Genomic DNA, 21,852 nt, shown 5'->3' on the forward strand with positions numbered 1-21,852 from the left:
TCTCTCTCTGTTTAACTCTCTCTCTCTCTGTTTAACTCTCTCTCTCTGTTTAACTCTCTCTCTCTGTTTAACTCTCTCTCTCTCTGTTTAACTCTCTCTCTCTCTGTTTAACTCTCTCTCTCTCTGTTTAACTCTCTCTCTCTCTGTTTAACTCTCTCTCTCTGTTTAACTCTCTCTCTCTCTGTTTAACTCTCTCTCTCTGTTTACTCTCTCTCTCTCTGTTTAACTCTCTCTCTCTCTGTTTAACTCTCTCTCTCTCTGTTTAACTCTCTCTCTCTGTTTAACTCTCTCTCTTTAACTCTCTCTCTCTCTGTTTAACTCTCTCTCGCTCTCTGTTTAACTCTCTCTCTCTCTCTCTGTTTAACTCTCTCTCTCTCTGTTTAACTCTCTCTATCTCTCTCTCTCTCTCTCTCTGTTTAACTCTCTCTCTCTCTGTTTAACTCTCTCTCTGTTTAACTCTCTGTTTAACTCTCTCTCTCTCTGTTTAACTCTCTCTCTCTCTCTCTACTCTCTCTCTCTCTCTCTCTTTAACTCTCTATCTCTCTGTTTAACTCTCTCTCTCTCTCTCTCTCTCTCTCTCTGTTTAACTCTCTCTCTCTCTGTTTAACTCTCTCTCTCTCTCTGTTTAACTCTCTCTCTCTCTGTTTAACTCTCTCTCGCTCTCTCTGTTTAACTCTCTCTCTCTCTCTGTTTAACTCTCTCTCTCTCTGTTTAACTCTCTATCTCTCTGTTTAACTCTCTCTCTCTCTGTTTAACTCTCTCTCTCTCTCTCTGTTTAACTCTCTCTCTGTTTAACTCTCTATCTCTCTGTTTAACTCTCTCTCTCTCTGTTTAACTCTCTCTCTCTCTCTGTTTAACTCTCTCTCTGTTTAACTCTCTCTCTCTCTCTCTGTTTAACTCTCTATCTCTCTGTTTAACTCTCTCTCTCTCTCTCTCTCTCTCTGTTTAACTCTCTCTCTCTCTGTTTAACTCTCTCTCTCTCTGTTTAACTCTCTCTCTCTGTTTAACTCTCTCTCTCTGTTTAACTCTCTCTCTCTCTGTTTAACTCTCTCTCTCTCTGTTTAACTCTCTCTCTCTGTTTAACTCTCTCTCTGTTTAACTCTCTCTCTGTTTAACTCTCTCTCTCTGTTTAACTCTCTCTCTCTCTCTGTTTAACTCTCTCTCTCTGTTTAACTCTCTCTCTCTCTGTTTAACTCTCTCTCTCTGTTTAACTCTCTCTCTCTGTTTAACTCTCTCTCTCTCTGTTTAACTCTCTCTCTCTGTTTAACTCTCTCTCTCTGTTTAACTCTCTCTCTCTGTTTAACTCTCTCTCTCTCTCTCTGTTTAACTCTCTCTCTCTGTTTAACTCTCTCTCTCTCTGTTTAACTCTCTCTCTCTGTTTAACTCTCTCTCTCTCTCTGTTTAACTCTCTCTCTCTCTGTTTAACTCTCTCTCTCTCTCTCTGTTTAACTCTCTCTCTCTCTGTTTAACTCTCTCTCTCTCTCTGTTTAACTCTCTCTCTCTGTTTAACTCTCTCTCTCTCTGTTTAACTCTCTCTCTCTCTGTTTAACTCTCTCTCTCTGTTTAACTCTCTCTCTCTGTTTAACTCTCTCTCTCTGTTTAACTCTCTCTCTCTCTGTTTAACTCTCTCTCTCTGTTTAACTCTCTCTCTCTCTGTTTAACTCTCTCTCTCTCTGTTTAACTCTCTCTCTCTGTTTAACTCTCTCTCTCTCTCTGTTTAACTCTCTCTCTCTCTGTTTAACTCTCTCTCTCTGTTTAACTCTCTCTCTCTGTTTAACTCTCTCTCTCTCTGTTTAACTCTCTCTCTCTGTTTAACTCTCTCTCTCTCTGTTTAACTCTTTCTCTCTGTTTAACTCTCTCTCTCTGTTTAACTCTCTCTCTCTCTGTTTAACTCTCTCTCTCTGTTTAACTCTCTCTCTCTCTGTTTAACTCTCTCTCTCTGTTTAACTCTCTCTCTCTCTGTTTAACTCTCTCTCTCTCTGTTTAACTCTCTCTCTCTCTGTTTAACTCTCTCTCTCTGTTTAACTCTCTCTCTCTCTGTTTAACTCTCTCTCTCTCTGTTTAACTCTCTCTCTCTCTCTCTCTCTCTCTGTTTAACTCTCTCTCTCTCTGTTTAACTCTCTCTCTCTCTCTGTTTAACTCTCTCTCTCTCTGTTTAACTCTCTCTCTCTCTCTGTTTAACTCTCTCTCTCTCTGTTTAACTCTCTCTCTCTCTCTCTGTTTAACTCTCTCTCTCTCTGTTTAACTCTCTCTCTCTCTCTGTTTAACTCTCTCTCTCTCTGTTTAACTCTCTCTCTCTCTGTTTAACTCTCTCTCTCTGTTTAACTCTCTCTCTCTCTGTTTAACTCTCTCTCTCTGTTTAACTCTCTCTCTCTGTTTAACTCTCTCTCTCTCTGTTTAACTCTCTCTCTCTCTCTGTTTAACTCTCTCTCTCTGTTTAACTCTCTCTCTCTCTGTTTAACTCTCTCTCTCTCTGTTTAACTCTCTCTCTCTCTGTTTAACTCTCTCTCTCTCTGTTTAACTCTCTCTCTCTCTGTTTAACTCTCTCTCTCTGTTTAACTCTCTCTCTCTCTGTTTAACTCTCTCTCTCTCTGTTTAACTCTCTCTCTCTGTTTAACTCTCTCTCTCTGTTTAACTCTCTCTCTCTCTGTTTAACTCTCTCTCTCTCTCTGTTTAACTCTCTCTCTCTCTCTGTTTAACTCTCTCTCTCTCTCTCTGTTTAACTCTCTCTCTCTCTCTCTCTGTTTAACTCTCTCTCTCTGTTTAACTCTCTCTCTCTCTGTTTAACTCTCTCTCTCTCTGTTTAACTCTCTCTCTCTCTCTGTTTAACTCTCTCTCTCTCTGTTTAACTCTCTCTCTCTCTGTTTAACTCTCTCTCTCTCTGTTTAACTCTCTCTCTCTCTGTTTAACTCTCTCTCTCTCTGTTTAACTCTCTCTGTTTAACTCTCTCTCTCTCTCTCTGTTTAACTCTCTCTCTGTTTAACTCTCTCTCTCTGTTTAACTCTCTCTCTCTGTTTAACTCTCTCTCTCTCTGTTTAACTCTCTCTCACCTATCTCTTTTCTCTGTCTATCTTTACACTATGCCTTTCTCTATTCTTTTTCTGTCCTTGTCACACTCACCTTTTTTCTCTCCCTCACCCCTCTCTCTTTCTCTCTGTCAATTCAATTTCAATTAAATTATCTCTCTCTTTCTCTCTCTTTTTATATCTTCTCTGTCCCTCTCTTTCCCCCTCTATCTCACTCTATCCCCCACCCCCACTCTATCCCACTCTATCCCCCACCCCGCCCCGCCCCCTATCAATTCAATTCAATTCAAGGGGCTTTATTGGCATGGGAAACATGTGTTAACATTGCCAAAGCAAGTGAGGTAGATAATATACAAAAGTGAAATAAACAATAAAAATTAAGAGTAAACATTACAGGGGTGCACCTCAGCCACGCTCAAGGTACTAAACGATATCATAACCGCCATCGATAAAAAAAGTACTGTGCAGCCGTCTTCATCGACCTCGCCAAGGCTTTCGACTCTGTCAATCACCATATTCTTATCGGCAGACTCAATAGCCTCGGTTTCTCGGATGACTGCCTTGCCTGGTTCACCAATTACTTTGCAGACAGAGTTCAGTGTGTCAAATCGGAGGGCATGCTGTCCGGTCCTCTGGCAGTCTCTATGGGGGTGCCACAGGGTTCAATTCTCGGGCCGACTCTTTTCTCTGTATATATCAATGATGTTGCTCTTGCTGCGGGCGATTCCCTGATCCACCTCTACGCAGACGACACCATTCTATATACTTTCGGCCCGTCATTGGACACTGTGCTATCTAACCTCCAAACGAGCTTCAATGCCATACAGCACTCCTTCCATGGCCTCCAACTGCTCTTAAACGCGAGTAAAACCAAATGCATGCTTTTCAACCGATCGCTGCCTGCACCCGCATGCCCGACTAGCATCACCACCCTGGATGGTTCCACCCTTGAATATGTGGACATCTATAAGTACCTAGGTGTCTGGCTAGACTGCAAACTCTCCGTCCAGACTCACATCAAACATCTCCAATCGAAAATCAAATCAAGAGTCGGCTTTCTATTCCGCAACAAAGCCTCCTTCACTCACGCCGCCAAGCTTACCCTAGTAAAACTGACTATCCTACCGATCCTCGATTTCGGCGATGTCATCTACAAAATGGCTTCCAACACTCTACTCAGCAAACTGGATGCAGTCTATCACAGTGCCATCCGTTTTGTCACCAAAGCACCTTATACCACCCACCACTGCGACTTGTATGCTCTAGTCGGCTGGCCCTCGCTACATATTCGTCGCCAGACCCACTGGCTACAGGTCATCTACAAGTCCATGCTAGGTAAAGCTCCGCCTTATCTAAGTTCACTGGTCACGATGGCAACACCCATCCGTAGCACACGCTCCAGCAGGTGTATCTCACTGATCATCCCTAAAGCCAACACCTCATTTGGCCGCCTTTCGTTCCAGTACTCTGCTGCCTGTGACTGGAACGAACTGCAAAAATCGCTGAAGTTGGAGACTTTTATCTCCTCACCAACTTCAAACATCAGCTATCCGAGCAGCTAACCGATCGCTGCAGCTGTACATAGTCTATTGGTAAATAGCCCACCCATTTTCACCTACCTCATTCCCATACTGTTTTTATACTGTTTTTTTTATTTATTTATTTACTTTTCTGCTCTTTTGCACACCAATATCTCTACCTGTACATGACCATCTGATCATTTATCACCCCAGTGTTAATCTGCAAAATTGTATTATTCGCCTACCTCCTCATGCCTTTTGCACACATTGTATATAGACTGCCCATTTTTTTCTACTGTGTTATTGACTTGTTAATTGTTTACTCCATGTGTAACTCTGTGTTGTCTGTTCACACTGCTATGCTTTATCTTGGCCAGGTCGCAGTTGCAAATGAGAACTTGTTCTCAACTAGCCTACCTGGTTAAATAAAGGTGAAATAAAAAAATAAAATAAAAATACAGAAATCTATCCCTCCACCCCCGCCCTCTATCTCACTCTACCTCCCCTCCCCCTCTCTCTCTCTATCCCCCCCCCCCGCCCTCTCTCTCGCTCTCTCTCTATGCCCCCAACCCCACCCCCTCTCTCTCTGCAGCAATCAGCCAGTCAGCCAGTCAGACAGTGCAGTAGCTTAAAGTCCAGCCTATGTGCTACAGACAGCTCTGTTCTGGGTCAGCTTGGCTAATCTCATCTTCCTCTCATTAAAAGACCACCGGCTAACGGCTAACAGCTAACCACCACTAAGCAGCTGGGTGGCTTTGTGTGCCGAACAGCACAGTGAATATCAGTAGCATTACCCCAGGAACTGTCTGTCTGTCTATTGGTCTATTGAGGCTAGAAAGAGGAACACAGGTGTCTTAGCTCCAGAGAGAGGGCTGAATAGGTGCAAACAAATCAACTATTCAGTTCAGTACAATATAGAATAGAAAAGAATATCACAAAGATCCCACTTATAACAAATTACAACTTGTAAAGCTTGATGAAGCCTTCATAAACCCTTTTATAAGACCTATATGTTGGAAAAATATAGACAGTACCAGTCAAAAGTTTGGACACACCTACTCATTCAAGGATTTTTCTTTATTTTTACTCTTTTGTACATTGTAGAATAACAGTGAAGACATCAAAATGATGAAATAACACACATGGGATCATGTAGTCACCCAAGAAGTGTTAAACAAATCAAAATATATTTTATATTTGAGATTCTTCAAAGTAGCCAACATTTGCCTTGATGACAGCTTTGCACACTCTTGGCATTCTCTCAACCAGCTTCATGAGGTAGTCACCTGGAATGCATTTCAATTAACATGTGTGCCTTGTTAAGTTCATTTGTGGAATTTCTTTCCTTCTTAATTCATTTGAGCCAGTTAGTTGTGTTGTGACAGGGGTGGAAATACAGAAGACAGCCCTATTTGGTAAAAGAACAAGTCCATATTATGGAAAGAACAGCTCAAAAAAGCAAAGAGAAATGACAGTCCATCATTACTTGAAGACATGAACTTTTAATGTTTCTTCAAGTGTAGTCGCAAAAAACATCAAGAGCTATGATGAAACTGGCTCTCATGAGGACCACCACAGGAAAGGAAGACTCAGAGTTACCTCTGGTGCAGAGGATACATTCATTAGAGTTAACTGCACCTCAGATTGCAGCCCAAATGAACTCAGCAAAAAAAGAAACGTCCCTTTTTCAGGACCCTGTCTTTCAAAGGTAATTCGTAAAAATCCAAATAACTTCACAGATCTTCATTGTAAAGGGTTTAAACACTGTTTCCCATTATTGTTCAATGAACCATAAACAATTCATACACATGCACCCGTGGAACGGTAGTTAAGACACTAACAGTTTACAGACGGTAGGCAATTAAGGTCACAGTTATGAAAACTTAGAACACCAAAGAGGCCTTTCTACTGACTCTGAAAAACACCAACAGAAAGATGGTCCCTGCTCATCTGCGTGAACATGCCTTAGGCATGCTGCAAGGAGGCATGAGGACTGTAGATGTGGCCAGGGAAATAAATTGAAATGTCAGTACTGTGAGACGCCTAAGACAGCGCTACAGGGAGACAGGACGGACGCAGATCTGTACATCTGAACATCACACCTGCGGGACAGGTACAGGATGGCAACAACAACTGCCCGAGTTACACCAGGAATGCACAATCCCTCCATCAGTGCTCAGACTGTCCACAATAGGCTGAGAGAGGCTGGACTGAGGGGTTTTAGGCCTGTTGTAAGGCAGGTCCTCACCAGACATCACCGGCAACAATGTCGCCTATGGGCACAAACCCACCGTCGCTGGACCAGACTGGACTAGCAAAAAGTGCTCTTCACTGACGATTTGCGGTATTGTCTCACCAGGGGTGATGGTCGGATTTGCGTTTATTGTCGAAGGAATGAGCGTTACACCGAGGCCTGTACTATGGAGCGGGATCGATTTGGAGGTGGAGGGTCCGTCATGGTCTGGGGCGGTGTGTCACAGCATCATCGGACTGAGCTTGTTGTCATTGCAGGCAATCTCAACACTGCGTTACAGGGAAGACATCCTCCTCCCTCATGTGGTAACCTTCCTGCAGGCTCATCCTGACATGACCCTCCAGCATGACAATGCCACCAGCCATACGTCTCGTTCTGTGCGTGATTTCCTGCAAGACAGGAATGTCAGTGTTCTGCCATGGCCAGCGAAGAGCCCGGATCTCAATCCCATTGAACACGTCTGGGACTTGTTGTATTGGAGGGTGAGGGCTAGGGCTATTCCCCCCAGAAATGTCCGGGAACTTGCAGGTGCCTTGGTGGAAGAGTGGGGTAACATCTCACAGCAAGAACAGGCAAATCTGGTGCAGTTCATGAGGAGGAGATGCACTGCAGTACTTAATGCAGCTGGTGGCCACACTAGATACTGACTGTTACTTTTGATTTTGACCCCCCTTTGTTCAGGGACACATTATTCCATGTCTGTTAGTCACATGTCTGTGGAACTTGTTCAGTTTATGTCTCAGTTGTTGAATCTTGTTATGTTCATACAAATGTTTACACATGTTAAGTTTGCTGAAAATAAACGCAGTTGAAAGTGAGGGAACGTTTCTTTATTTGCTGAGTTTAAATGCTTCACAGAGTTCAAGTTTTTATTGATTTATTTCACCTTTATTTAACCAGGTAGGCAAGTTGAGAACAACTTCAGTAACAGGCACATCTCAACATCAACTGTTCAGAGGAGACTACGTGAATCAGGCCTTCATGGTCGAATTGCTGCAATTAAACCACTACTAAATGACACCAACAATAAGAAGAGACTTGCTTGTGCGAAGAAACACGAGCAATGGACATTAGATCGGTGGAAATCTGTCCTTTGGTCTGATGAATCCAAATTTGAGATTTTTGGTTCCAACCACTGTGTCTTTGTGAGAATCAAAGTAGGTGAATGGATGATCTCTACATGTTTGTTTCCCACCGTGAAGCATGGAGAAGGAGGTGTGATTGTGTGAGGGTGCTTTGCTGGTGACACCGTCTGTAATTTATTTAGAATTCAAGGCACACTTAACTAGTATGGCTACCACAGCATTATGCACGATACTCCATCCTATCTGGTTTGTGCTTAGTGGGACTATCATTTGTTTTTCAACAGGACAATGACCCAAAACACACCTCCAGGCTGTGTAAGGGCTATTTGACCAAGAAGGAGAGTGATGGAGTGCTGCATTATATGACCTGGCCTCCACAATCACCCAAACTCAACCCAATTGAGATGGTTTGGGATGAGTTGGACCACAGAGTGAAGGAAAAGCAGCCAACAAGTGCTCCGCATATGTGGGAACTCTTTCAAGACTGTTGCAAAAGCATTCCAGGTGTAACGGTTCTCTTGGTGTGAAGGAGAGTCGGACCAAAATGCAGCGTGTAGATTGCGATCCATGTTTTAATAAACAAACGTAACACGAATCTAAATACAAACACTACAAAAAACAATAAACATAATGAAAACCGAAACAGCCTATACTTGTGTACACTAACACATAAACAGGAACAAGGACACTAAGGACAATCACCCACAAAACACTCAAAGAATATGGCTGCCTAAATATAGTTCCCAATCAGAGACAACGATAAACACCTGCCTCTGATTGAGAACCACTCCAGACAGCCATAGACTTTGCTAGATCACCCCACTAGCTACAATCCCAATACATACCAAAACCCCAAGACAAAACACACCACAATACAAAAACCCCATGCCACACCCTGGCCTGACCCAAACATGAAGATAAACACAAAATACTTCGACTAGGGCGTGACACCAGGTGACTACCTCATGGAGCTGGTTGAGAGAATGCAAAGCTGTCATCAAGGCAAAGGGTGGCTACTTTGAAGAATCTGAAGTATAAAATATATTTTGATTTGTTTACCACTTTTCGGGTTACATGATTCCATATGTGTTATTTCATAGTTTTGATGACTTCACTATTATTCTATAACGTAGAAAATAGTAAAAATAAAGAAAAATGAGTGGTGTGTCCAAACTTTTGACTGGTACTGCATATCTTAAAAGGCAACATCAAGCTACAGAGCCTATATACTATGGGTGGAAAATGAATCATGCCACATTTGGCAAAGACCAGATGTAATTACTTTTACCCTGTATATGGTCTGACTTATATTTTTTGTGAAGCATTTGTGTCGTGCTTATGAAGACATTATGAATGCTATGTAAGCCTTTACAAATGTTTATTTGTTTAAAGTGCGACCCGTTCAGAGTCATTATTATGTGAAGACATTCAAGTTGGCCTTGGAAATGGTACATTGTCGCTACCCCAGTTTATAATGCTGCCATATTCATGATGAGAGGTATAGGTGTTTGGTGACGTTGCCCTAGACGCTGATCCTGGGTCAGGTTTGCATTTCCCCCACTGATGGTTAAGGTTACCTGAAACTGCTCCTAGATTAGTTTCACCTAACCTAGGGGACTAGAGGTGAATGGGTCGACTACTGCTTTGTTTACCTAACAAACTGACATCCATGGGTAGTTTGATCCTGGGGACTCACACCACATGGTGTTGTGGTAAAACTGGTTTTCTTAGTGGTAAAATGTGCAGTGTGAAGTATATAAGAAACACAATGAACCACGTAGCCGCCATGTAGGCTGAACAGAACACTGAAGCTCTCATCACTTTTTATCATCATGTTAATGAAGAAGCACCTTTAATTGGAATCATGTTAATGAAGAAGCACCTTTAATTGGAATCATGTTAATGAAGAAGCACCTTTAATTGGAATCATGTTTCCCTGTTGACTGAATGTCCAGTTTGCTCTTTATTCCCTCCTTGATGAGATTGTGTTGGCAGGATAATATCTGTTCTTTACCATTAAAATACTCAGATCAGCCCATAGACCTGTACTCATACAATTATCATCTATTTCTATGCCTATATTATTCCAGACCGTGAATCGAGCAGGTGAAAGGACAATATAATGTGTTGAAACAAACCAAATCTTATATAACTAAATTATTATTAATATACAGTAGTATGGGACTTGTGATTTCTGATAGGTGGAAAAAGCTATTATTTTAATGTAATTTTATATTCCTGTAACAATAGCTATTTCTGCCAGGTGGAAAAAGCTATTATTTTAATTTAGTTTTACATTCCATACAATAAATACACGGTCCTTTCCATATCTTCAAGTGGGTCAGATATCACGCACCGCGCGTCTATAGTGAAATTCCAGATGTTTTAAAGCCAGCATTCAAGCCCCCTAATACAAGACAATGTGACAATGCGACAATGCAACAAAAAAAAGAGTGAGGGGGTTGGATTGGGGGGTTCCAATAACAAGAGGTGCCCATCCCGCGTTCTCAGGTTCGGAGCGGTTGATTTTAGCATAGCAATTGTGAGCGCAGAGTGAGGTGACAAAGGCGAGTGTTTCTCGTCTCAATGGCTCTGAATTGGTTTGAAATGTCCTTTGTTTTGAAAGAAGCGGCTCCCCCGCTGTCCCCCTCCCCGCGGGGTCCTTGCCTGGCCAGAAAGGGCACGTTGGTCGCTGGATGCAGAAAGACCTCTCACCCGCCCCTCCTCCTTCCCAGCTCCCCACCATGCGGCTAACGTTTACATAATGCCACGCAATAAACTGAAATATGCAAACTGACAATAGCTATTGTCATTAGGACTGTATTGTTGGATGATATAGGACCTGTAGAAAAAATATATATGTGAAACTGTTGTGTTCTGTCTCATTGCATTTTTTTTTTTACGGGGTGAATGATATTCTAGAATCGAAATAACACTGCGCCTTGAATTTGGGGACCTTAATCAGTAGTTTAGCTACTTTACATTTGAGTAATTTAGCAGACGCTCTTATCCAGAGCAATTCTGGTTAAATGAAGGGCACATTGACAGATCTTTCACCTAATCAGCACGAACCAGCGACCTTTCGGGTGCCTGCCCAACACTCTTCACCGCGAGGCTACCTGCCACCTTTATGAATGTTTAGGCTATTACCATCTTAACTCAATTTCCATCATTCAAACAATAAACACTGTTAATAGACGTTTACTATACCTGGTATAGCCTATAGCCTACAGCACGTATTATAGTAGGGTATCCTAGCACTAAGCTTTAATATCTGGGCCAGTAGATCTAATGATGTATTGGGTTTTCCCCTAGTTTAGGACGCGGTGTGGTAACTCTCTCTGTCGCTGCGCTCTTCACTGGTGTAAACATTCTCAGAAATGAGTGGTGTTTGAACGCAACAATTAATTACCTGCTAGCTGTTGGTTTCAAGTCCCAAGCAAATAGGCAGAGAGACACTGATGTCACGGAGGCAAATGCCTGTCACGATGAGCGTGCCAATTCAGTGCGAGGATGTTTCGAAAATCATTCTACAGCTACAGTTATTGTTAGTGATCATTAAATACATGTGTCATGAGTCATGATAGGCTTTAATGCCAAGAGCTGGCCGACATTTGCAGAGAGAGAAGGAGAGAGGGGAGGGAGAGAGAGAGGGGTCTTGCCAGAGAAAAACAAAACAAAAAGCTCATGTCTGGGCATGCCCTGCAACACACGTTTTTATAAATTGATTTAAAAAGCTTATCATTTGACATATGATAGTAATATAATGTCTGAGTTTTGGCCTCATAGCATTGTTTTATATACAATTACGCGCTATGTTTTTCAAAATGATACCTCTCATTTTGACGCATAGACCTATGTGTAAATTGGGTAGTTTGCATATTTATTTGAAAAATAACAAAGCGACGCATGCAATCAGCCGACAAAAGCTTTTTTGATTGAAAATGCGCTATTTGACACACAAAGAAAAGCCACATGGGGATATAATAACCGCATGACCTCATTTATTTACATGCGCTTGTAATAAACATGCGGGCGCTCAGGAAGAGACCACTATTTATTACACAGTAGGCATAAACAACAAAGCTCCTCATGAGGAAGTCGGAATATAAACGCATTTCGTTTCTTATCAAAAAAATACTGCGTTTTGTTGTAGGGAGACAACAAAGGAGGGAGTACAGGCTATTTCTTTCAGGGACTGTGGAAGCGCTTCTGTGACCTCCCATCCACCGCGCCTGTCCAATCGGTTCCGGCTATGCAAATTCACCAAGCAGCGCCGCACCGACCCTGCCCTGGTGGGTGACGTCATTCGCACATATCCCCCAGTAGTGCTGTCTGGCTCTGCAGCAAGTCAGACAGAAACAGAAAAGAGCTGAGTGTGTGAGTCCAGTTGGGAGGGGCTCTGTGAAGGAATATTACCACCGCCGGCGTTCCATCAAAGCCAACCTACAACTCTGGAATAGTCATTTCTGTGCCCTTCTCAAGGCACATTTCGGGATTCGGGCTCATCAACAAGAAAATAGGTCCCTTTCTGGTAGGGCGGATTGCTTGCACTGATTTTGTAACTGAGAGGAGAAAGAAAAAAGCGCACTGATTTGCACCATTGCTTTGAAACCGGTCGGGTGCCCCATTTTCCCATCATCACTCCTTTTCCTACCCAGCTTCCGTGTTTTCCCTCTTTGTCTGCGCTCACTGCTCCAGACTGCAAAAACGCAAAGATGCCTAGCTCACTGTTCGCGGAGATGGAGAGGAATGGGAGCAACCAGGAGAACGCCCTGGACGACCAGAGAGCCCTGCAGTTAGCCCTGGACCAGCTCTCCTTGCTCGGCTTGGACAACGACGAGAACGGGCTATATGACAACGAGTCTAGCCGGAAAAAGAGTGTCAATATGACCGAATGTGTCCCTGTGCCTAGTTCGGAGCATGTAGCTGAAATCGTCGGCAGACAAGGTGAGGAGGTTACTATATTTGCTTTTCGCTGTTTCTTTGTTAGGATACAATCTTCCAGCTATAGCCAGCAGCTGGCCAGAGTCCATGTTACACTGACTGACTGACTGTTACACATACGTGCAGAATATGGGTTTCCACCTCCCTTCCACTGCAATATGTCAGTTGTTATCCTCGGCAAAACAAAGGCAAGCGAAGGAATAGTTTGTCTGCTACGGTAGTGATCATATAGACAGGCAGCGCTCTGACGGGGAGTGTTATATTTCCACAAGGGATTCACTCCCTTTGTCATGTTATAACACTCTTGTCCCAGATAGGCTTCTGCCTCAGCCCACGACGCCAGGGATTTTCAATCCTCGGCTGCTTTCCTCAACTGTTCCCCATTTTTAATTATACAATAGTTACACCTGGAGGCGGTTGGAACAGAACTTTATGCAATTATGCCCGGAAATTGAATCAACCAAGTAGAATTATCTATGTTCGTATAATCCCAAGATACATTTTAATTAAATAAAATGTATCTTGACAGTTAGTCGATATTTCCTTTGCATTTCTCTTATCATATGTTGCTGTGCTAAGGGGAAATCATGGATTCTGCAGGCATCCCCCCACCCATTTACTTGTGCTATTTTTGACCTCATCTGGCATATGGACATGATAGTCGTAGAGCATGTGGTTTGAATTTATCCCAGATAAGAATAGGGTGAATTGTTTTCTAGCCTTTGAAATAGCTGAGAATAAAAACACAAACTCACACATCCCTGCTGTTTCAAGCAGCACATCGACCACATTTCCACCCGTCACATGATGCTTTTGTCCCTCAACATGTTGACATGCACTTACTGTCCCCTTTTCCTGTGTGACCACAGGATGCTTTTTGTCCCTCAACATTTTGACATGCACTTACTGTCCCCTTTTCCTGTGTGACCACAGGATGCTTTTTGTCCCTCAACATTTTGACATGCACTTACTGTCCCCTTTTCCTGTGTGACCACAGGATGCTTTTTGTCCCTCAACATTTTGACATGCACTTACTGTCCCCTTTTCCTGTGTGACCACAGGATGCTTTTTGTCCCTCAACATTTTGACATGCACTTACTGTCCCCTTTTCCTGTGTGACCACAGGATGCAAAATCAAAGCCCTACGAGCCAAGACCAACACCTACATCAAGACGCCCGTGCGTGGCGAGGAGCCGGTGTTCGTGGTGACCGGGAGGAGGGAAGACGTCGCTATGGCAAGGAGAGAGATCATCTCTGCGGCTGAGCACTTCTCCATGATCCGGGCCTCCCGAACAAGAACACAAGCATCAACGGGACAACGGGAGGTGGTACCCCGGCCCCTGGACCCCCCAACCTACCAGGCCAGACCACCATCCAAGTCCGGGTTCCTTACAGGGTTGTTGGGCTGGTCGTGGGTCCCAAGGGGGCCACCATCAAGCGCATCCAGCAGACAACCCACACCTACATCGTGACTCCCAGCCGGGACAAGGAGCCCGTGTTCGAGGTGACGGGCATGCCTGAGAACGTGGACCGTGCTCGGGAGGAGATCGAGGCCCACATCACCATGCGGACTGGTGGCCTCATTGAGCTCCAGGACGAGAACGACTTCCATGCCAATGGCACGGATGTCGGGTTTGACATTCATGGCCACCCCACCCTATGGTCCAAGCCCAGTAACCCGCAGAGCGCTGCCACCACATCGGGACGCAAACCTTTCTCCAACTACCGCAACGACTCATCATCCTCCCTGGGCAGCGCGTCCACAGACTCCTACTTCGGCACCAACAGCGGCTCGCGCATGGCGGACTACAGCCCCCCCTCCCCAGCGCTCAGCTACACCGCCAGCAACGGCAACAACAACAACAACAACCTGAACATCAACACCAACGGGAATGGCTTTGTCTATGGTGGCGACGTCATCTCGCCCGACTGCACTGACATGACCTTCAGCGACACCTCACCTGGGTTCAACCCCACGCCGGCCCCGCCCGGCCTCCTCTGGTCCCAGTACGAGCGGGGGATGACTCCCTCCTCCTCATCCTCCAGCTCCCCTACCTCCACCTCCTCTGCCATCTACCCATCAGCCAATGCTTCCACGAACGCCAACGGGATGGCGACGAGCCAGAGGAGGATGAACGGCGGCTGTACCCCCAGCCCCGCCTGTCCCCACCCCTCCAAAACAACCACGCCGGAGGACCCACCGATCACCCCCTGGCCCGGAGAGTCCGCAGCGACCCAGGAGGAGGCCCCGGTGCTTCCACGGGTACCCCAGCTCCAACGGCATGGCCTCTCTGCCCGGGCCCCACCTCCCCGGGGTGCCCTGCGACTCCTCAGCCTCCTCTTCATCCTCTTCCTCCTCCACCAGCCGAAAGGGCAGCCGCGACTGCTCCTTGTGCTTTGAGAGCGAGGTAATTGCAGCTCTGGTGCCCTGTGGCCACAACCTGTTTTGTATGGAGTGTGCCAACCGCATCTGCCAGAGGAGTGAGCCCAAATGCCCCGTGTGCCACACAGGGGTCACTCAGGCCATACGTATATTTTCATAAGACGTTGTCTCTGACTCTCTGACTATGATGTTATTACCAAGATGACCAAGTCTTTCTTGACTGACAATATTACCAAGATGACTGGGTCTTGACTACGATAGCAACAACCACAACTAAAACAAGACTCTTGTTCTGCTTGAAAGGATCCTATTGTATGGGGATATATGTTTGTGTATATACATATGTATGTATAGGAAAGCTGCAGTATCCAAAAAAGGGATAGACAACCCTCATCAGGGCTCCGTGGGAATAGTTTATAACTTACTATAGCTTGAGGGAGAAAGATATTTTCAACATCTACAAATGCATGTTTAAAATACTCCAGCATAGTAATCAGTAGTCGTAGTAATGAATTGTACACAACATTTATGAAGTTAGGAGAAAGGCAGAAAGGTCTTGGACTGAGGTACTTAAGAGTCGTTTGGTCAGACTGTTAGCAGAGAAAAGCCTCCCTGTTTCACTGATTGAATGTCGGAGGGAGACAAGTTTGTCAGGACATCGGCTTCTTAAGTTCTTGTAAGGTGAAGATACTGCAGTTTAAGGTCAGCCAACCATGTGAGGGAGTACAACAACATATCCTGCTTATATATGTATAGAATGGGGAAATATTCCATGTCGATGAAAAAGTTGTAATATTAATTACGTTAATACAGATTGAAGTATGTTATTCTTTTTTGACTTGAAAGATTATATTTGGTATTGCAAAGATGTTTACAGATATTTTTTATTTAAGTTCAGTGAACTGTTTTTGTAGCTGGGTTGAAATGTGTTTTATTTTTAGTATGACCTTATGGCAATGATCACTGTATTATTTAAATATCACACAGACTGTGGGAGGAAATACAAGAACCACAAGGATGCCTATTTACATTTGACAGTATTCTGTTGGGATGGAGTTTTTATAGGTTCAGCAAAAAATGTCTTTTAAATCGCTTCACCCAGCATATTTTCTATTCAGTAATATAAAGCATATTTTATTCTATATTATTACGAAATGTTGAAATGTATAAAACTTAGTAAGTCAAACAAAAAAAGAACAAAAAAACATTTATGCTTTCTAAAAATTTGTATGAATTAGATTCCAGTGGGATTTACAGACTTCTGTTGCACCACTATAGTTTTAATATTTCTATTTTATTACATTTGTTTACCACTTGTTTATGTATATGTAGGTGCTGTTACTTGAGTGTAAATGTACTTTATTGAGCAAAGTTTAAGAACAAAGTATATTTTATTTTATGATAAAGGGCCTTTAACCTCGCGTCAAATACTAATGTTATATTTGCAGAGACAAGATTTGAAAATGTATCGAGAGTTTTATTTTTCTGACAGTTCTACATGATAAAGTAAAACTTAAGTAACGGTGCTACTTTGTTTAGAAAAATGATTTCTATATAAGTCCAATAAAAAAAGGGTACATTCATGAGTTGTCTGCTTCATGTCTTGTTTATATGATGGATTACTTGTCATTCAGCATTGCAGACAGAAAAGTTACAAATAGAGCTGATTTGATTAACTTTATTATCTCACCGTGGGTTAAAATTCATTTGATCATTTGCTTAAAAAGGAGGCAGGACATAACACACAGTACAAACATAATGAAATAGTGACCCATAATAACAGTGAACCTGATTGCAAACGCTCTACCTTACAGATATCTATCTGAATGTTCTATAACACTACAGTACATCCTCCTGAACAGGCCCCAGTGTTCAATCAATGTCTGCTCTACCTTACAGATATCTATCTGAACGTTCTATAACACTACAGTACATCCTCCTGAACAGGCCCCAGTGTTCAATCAATGTCTGCTCTACCTTACAGATATCTATCTGAATGTTCTATAACACTACAGTACATCCTCCTGAACAGGCCCCAGTGTTCAATCAATGTCTGCTCTACCTTACAGATATCTATCTGAACGTTCTATAACACTACAGTACATCCTCCTGAACAGGCCCCAGTGTTCAATCAATGTCTGCTCTACCTTACAGATATCTATCTGAATGTTCTATAACACTACAGTACATCCTCCTGAACAGGCCCCAGTGTTCAATCAATGTCTGCTCTACCTTACAGATATCTATCTGAACGTTCTATAACACTACAGTACATCCTCCTGAACAGGCCCCAGTGTTCAATCAATGTCTGCTCTACCTTACAGATATCTATCTGAACGTTCTATAACACTACAGTACATCCTCCTGAACAGGCCCCAGTGTTCAATCAATGTCTGCTCTACCTTACAGATATCTATCTGAATGTTCTATAACACTACAGTACATCCTCCTGAACAGGCCCCAGTGTTCAGTCAATGTCTGCTCTACCTTACAGATATCTATCTGAATGTTCTATAACACTACAGTACATCCTCCTGAACAGGCCCCAGTGTTCAATCAATGTCTGCTCTACCTTACAGATATCTATCTGAACGTTCTAAAACACTACAGTACATCCTCCTGAACAGGCCCCAGTGTTCAATCAATGTCTGCTCTACCTTACAGATATCTATCTGAATGTTCTATAACACTACAGTACATCCTCCTGAACAGGCCCCAGTGTTCAATCAATGTCTGCTCTACCTTACAGATATCTATCTGAATGTTCTATAACACTACAGTACATCCTCCTGAACAGGCCCCAGTGTTCAATCAATGTCTGCTCTACCTTACAGATATCTATCTGAACGTTCTATAACACTACAGTACATCCTCCTGAACAGGCCCCAGTGTTCAATCAATGTCTGCTCTACCTTACAGATATCTATCTGAATGTTCTATAACACTACAGTACATCCTCCTGAACAGGCCCCAGTGTTCAGTCAATGTCTGCTCTACCTTACAGATATCTATCTGAATGTTCTATAACACTACAGTACATCCTCCTGAACAGTACATCCTCCTGAACAGGCCCCAGTGTTCAATCAATGTCTGCTCTACCTTACAGATATCTATCTGAATGTTCTATAACACTACAGTACATCCTCCTGAACAGGCCCCAGTGTTCAATCAATGTCTGCTCTACCTTACAGATATCTATCTGAATGTTCTATAACACTACAGTACATCCTCCTGAACAGGCCCCAGTGTTCAATCAATGTCTGCTCTACCTTACAGATATCTATCTGAATGTTCTATAACACTACAGTACATCCTCCTGAACAGGCTCCAGTGTTCAATCAATTTCTGCATGGGTCTCACACTGAACTCACACACAGATACCTTAGGTCACTTTGCGTAAAGGCATTTGCTATGCTAATGACCATATTGTTTAGCTGAAACAGACCGTGAAAGATACACTGAGAAAGGGAAGGGTCCTCCACACTGTTTCAGTTGAATGGTTTTCTGCACATTTGACCCCTCTCTCTTCCCTAATGAAGTCAGCCAGAGTGTTGGAGGGACCGACATTATTAGCTTTGGCCTAATTATTTCTCTTGAAGGCAGAGTGAAAGAGAGAGAGAAGAGGCATAAAGAGAGCAGGCAGAGAGAGCAAAAAGAGGGAGAGAGGAGGAAGACAGGAGAGAGAGGGCTGAGTGCGCTGCTCTGTCGCTAATTAGATATCTTACTGTACTGTATGTGACCTATTCTGGTACAAATTAAGTTGCTAATAGATCACCATCTATGGCCCCTTCTAGGTCTCCTTTGTCAAACACGTCAGTCTTGAAGCTAATTTTAGTTTGTGAAGTATTTTCTTTGATTATAGAAAACATGTTTGTACCCATTGAGTATAAGGGTGTATAACATAGGAGTATGTTTTGTATAGGTAAACCTGTATAACATAGGAGTATGTTCGTATAGGTAGACCAGTATAACATCAGAGTATGTTCATATAGGTAGACCAGTGTAACATAGGAGTATGTTCATATAGGTAGACCAGTGTAACATCAGAGTATGTTCGTATAGGTAGACCAGTGAAACATAAGAGTATGTTCATATAGGTAAACCTGTATAACATAGGAGTATGTTTTGTATAGGTAAACCTGTATAACATAGGAGTATGTTCGTATAGGTAGACCAGTATAACATCAGAGTATGTTCATATAGGTAGACCAGTGTAACATAGGAGTATGTTCATATAGGTAGACCAGTGTAACATCAGAGTATGTTCGTATAGGTAGACCAGTGAAACATAAGAGTATGTTCATATAGGTAAACCTGTATAACATAGGAGTATGTTTTGTATAGGTAGACCAGTGTAACATAGGAGTATGTTTTGTATAGATAAACCTGTATAACATCAGAGTATGTTCGTATAGGTAGACCAGTGTAACATAGGAGTATGTTTTGTATAGGTAGACCAGTGTAACATAGGAGTATGTTTTGTATAGGTAAACCTGTATAACATCAGAGTATGTTCGTATAGGTAAACCTGTATAACATAGGAGTATGTTTTGTATAGGTAAACCTGTATAACATCAGAGTATGTTCGTATAGGTAGACCAGTGAAACATAAGAGTATGTTCATATAGGTAAACCTGTATAACATCAGAGTATGTTCGTATAGGTAGACCAGTGAAACATAAGAGTATGTTCATATAGGTAGACCAGTATAACATAAGAGTATGTTCGAATAGGTAGACCAGTATAACATAAGAGTATGTTCATATACAGTGCCTTGCTCAGCCCCCTTGAACTTTGCGACCTTTTGCCACATTTCAGGCTTCAAACGTAAAGATATAAAACTGTATTTTTTTGTGAAGAATCAACAACAAGTGGGACACAATCATGAAGTGGAACGACATTTATTGGATATTTCAAACTTTTTAACAAATCAAAAACTGAAAAATTGTCCGTGCAAAATTATTCAGCCCCTTTACTTTCAGTGCAGCAAACTCTCCAGAAGTTCAGTGAGGATCTCTGAATGATCCAATGTTGACCTAAATGACTAAATATGATAAATACAATCCACCTGTGTGTAATCAAGTCTCCGTATAAATGCACCTGCACTGTGATAGTCTCAGAGGTCTGTTAAAAGCGCAGAGAGCATCATGAAGAACAAGGAACACACCAGGCAGGTCCGAGATACTGTTGTGAAGAAGTTTAAAGCCGGATTTGGATACAAAAAGATTTCCCAAGCTTTAAACATCCCAAGGAGCACTGTGCAAGCGATAATATTGAAATGGAAGGAGTATCAGACCACTGCAAATCTACCAAGAACTGGCCGTCCTTCTAAACTTTCAGCTCATACAAGGAGAAGACTGATCAGAGATGCAGCCAAGAGGCCCATGATCACTCTGGATGAACTGCAGAGATCTACAGCTGAGGTGGGAGACTCTGTCCATAGGACAACAATCAGTCGTATATTGCACAAATCTGGCCTTTATGGAAGAGTAGCAAGAAGAAAGCCATTTCTTAAAGATATCCATAAAAAGTGTCATTTAAAGTTTGCCACAAGCCACCTGGGAGACACACCAAACATGTGGAAGAAGGTGCTCTGGTCAGATGAAACCAAAATTGAACTTTTTGACAACAATGCAAAACGTTATGTTTGGCGTAAAAGCAACACCCTGAACACACCATCCCCACTGTCAAACATGGTGGTGGCAGCATCATGGTTTGGGCCTGCTTTTCTTCAGCAGGGACAGGGAAGATGGTTAAAATTGATGGGAAGATGGATGGAGCCAAATACAGGACCATTCTGGAAGAAAACCTGATGGAGTCTGCAAAAGACCTGAGACTGGGACGGAGATTTGTCTTCCAACAAGACAATGATCCAAAACATAAAGCAAAATCTACAATGGAATGGTTCAAAAATAAACATATCCAGGTGTTAGAATGGCCAAGTCAAAGTCCAGACCTGAATCCAATCGAGAATCTGTGGAAAGAACTGAAAACTGCTGTTCACAAATGCTCTCCATCCAACCTCACTGAGCTTGAGCTGTTTTGCAAGGAGGAATGGGAAAGAATTTCAGTCTCTCGATGTGCAAAACTGATAGAGACATACCCCAAGCGACTTACAGCTGTAATCGCAGCAAAAGGTGGCGCTACAAAGTATTAACTTAAGGGGGCTGAATAATTTTGCACGCCCAATTTTTCAGTTTTTGATTTGTTAAAAAAGTTTGAAATATCCAATAAATGTCGTTCCACTTCATGATTGTGTCCCACTTGTTGTTGATTCTTCACAAAAAAATACAGTTTTATATCTTTATGTTTGAAGCCTGAAATGTGGCAAAAGGTCGCAAAGTTCAAGGGGGCCGAATACTTTCGCAAGGCACTGTAGGTAGACCAGTATAACATAAGAGTATGTTCATATAGGTAGACCAGTATAACGTAAGAGTATGTTTGTATAGGTAGACCAGTATAACATAAGAGTATGTTCATATAGGTAGACCAGTATAACGTAAGAGTATGTTCATATAGGTAGACCAGTATAACGTAAGAGTATGTTCATATAGGTAGACCAGTATAACGTAAGAGTATGTTTGTATAGGTAGACCAGTATAACATAAGAGTATGTTCATATAGGTAGACCAGTATA

At 42.7% G+C, this 21,852-nt stretch overlaps 1 pseudogene; it reads left to right on the top strand.

The window, feature by feature from the left end:
- Nucleotides 1–12,220: 12,220 nt before the first annotated feature.
- LOC115117561 (RNA-binding protein MEX3B-like) lies at nt 12,221–16,801 on the top strand (annotated as a pseudogene).
- The last annotated feature ends 5,051 nt before the right edge of the window (nt 16,802–21,852 follow it).

This window comes from Oncorhynchus nerka, unplaced genomic scaffold (assembly GCF_034236695.1).
Source record: "Oncorhynchus nerka isolate Pitt River unplaced genomic scaffold, Oner_Uvic_2.0 unplaced_scaffold_1899, whole genome shotgun sequence".
Classification (NCBI taxonomy): domain Eukaryota; kingdom Metazoa; phylum Chordata; class Actinopteri; order Salmoniformes; family Salmonidae; genus Oncorhynchus; species Oncorhynchus nerka.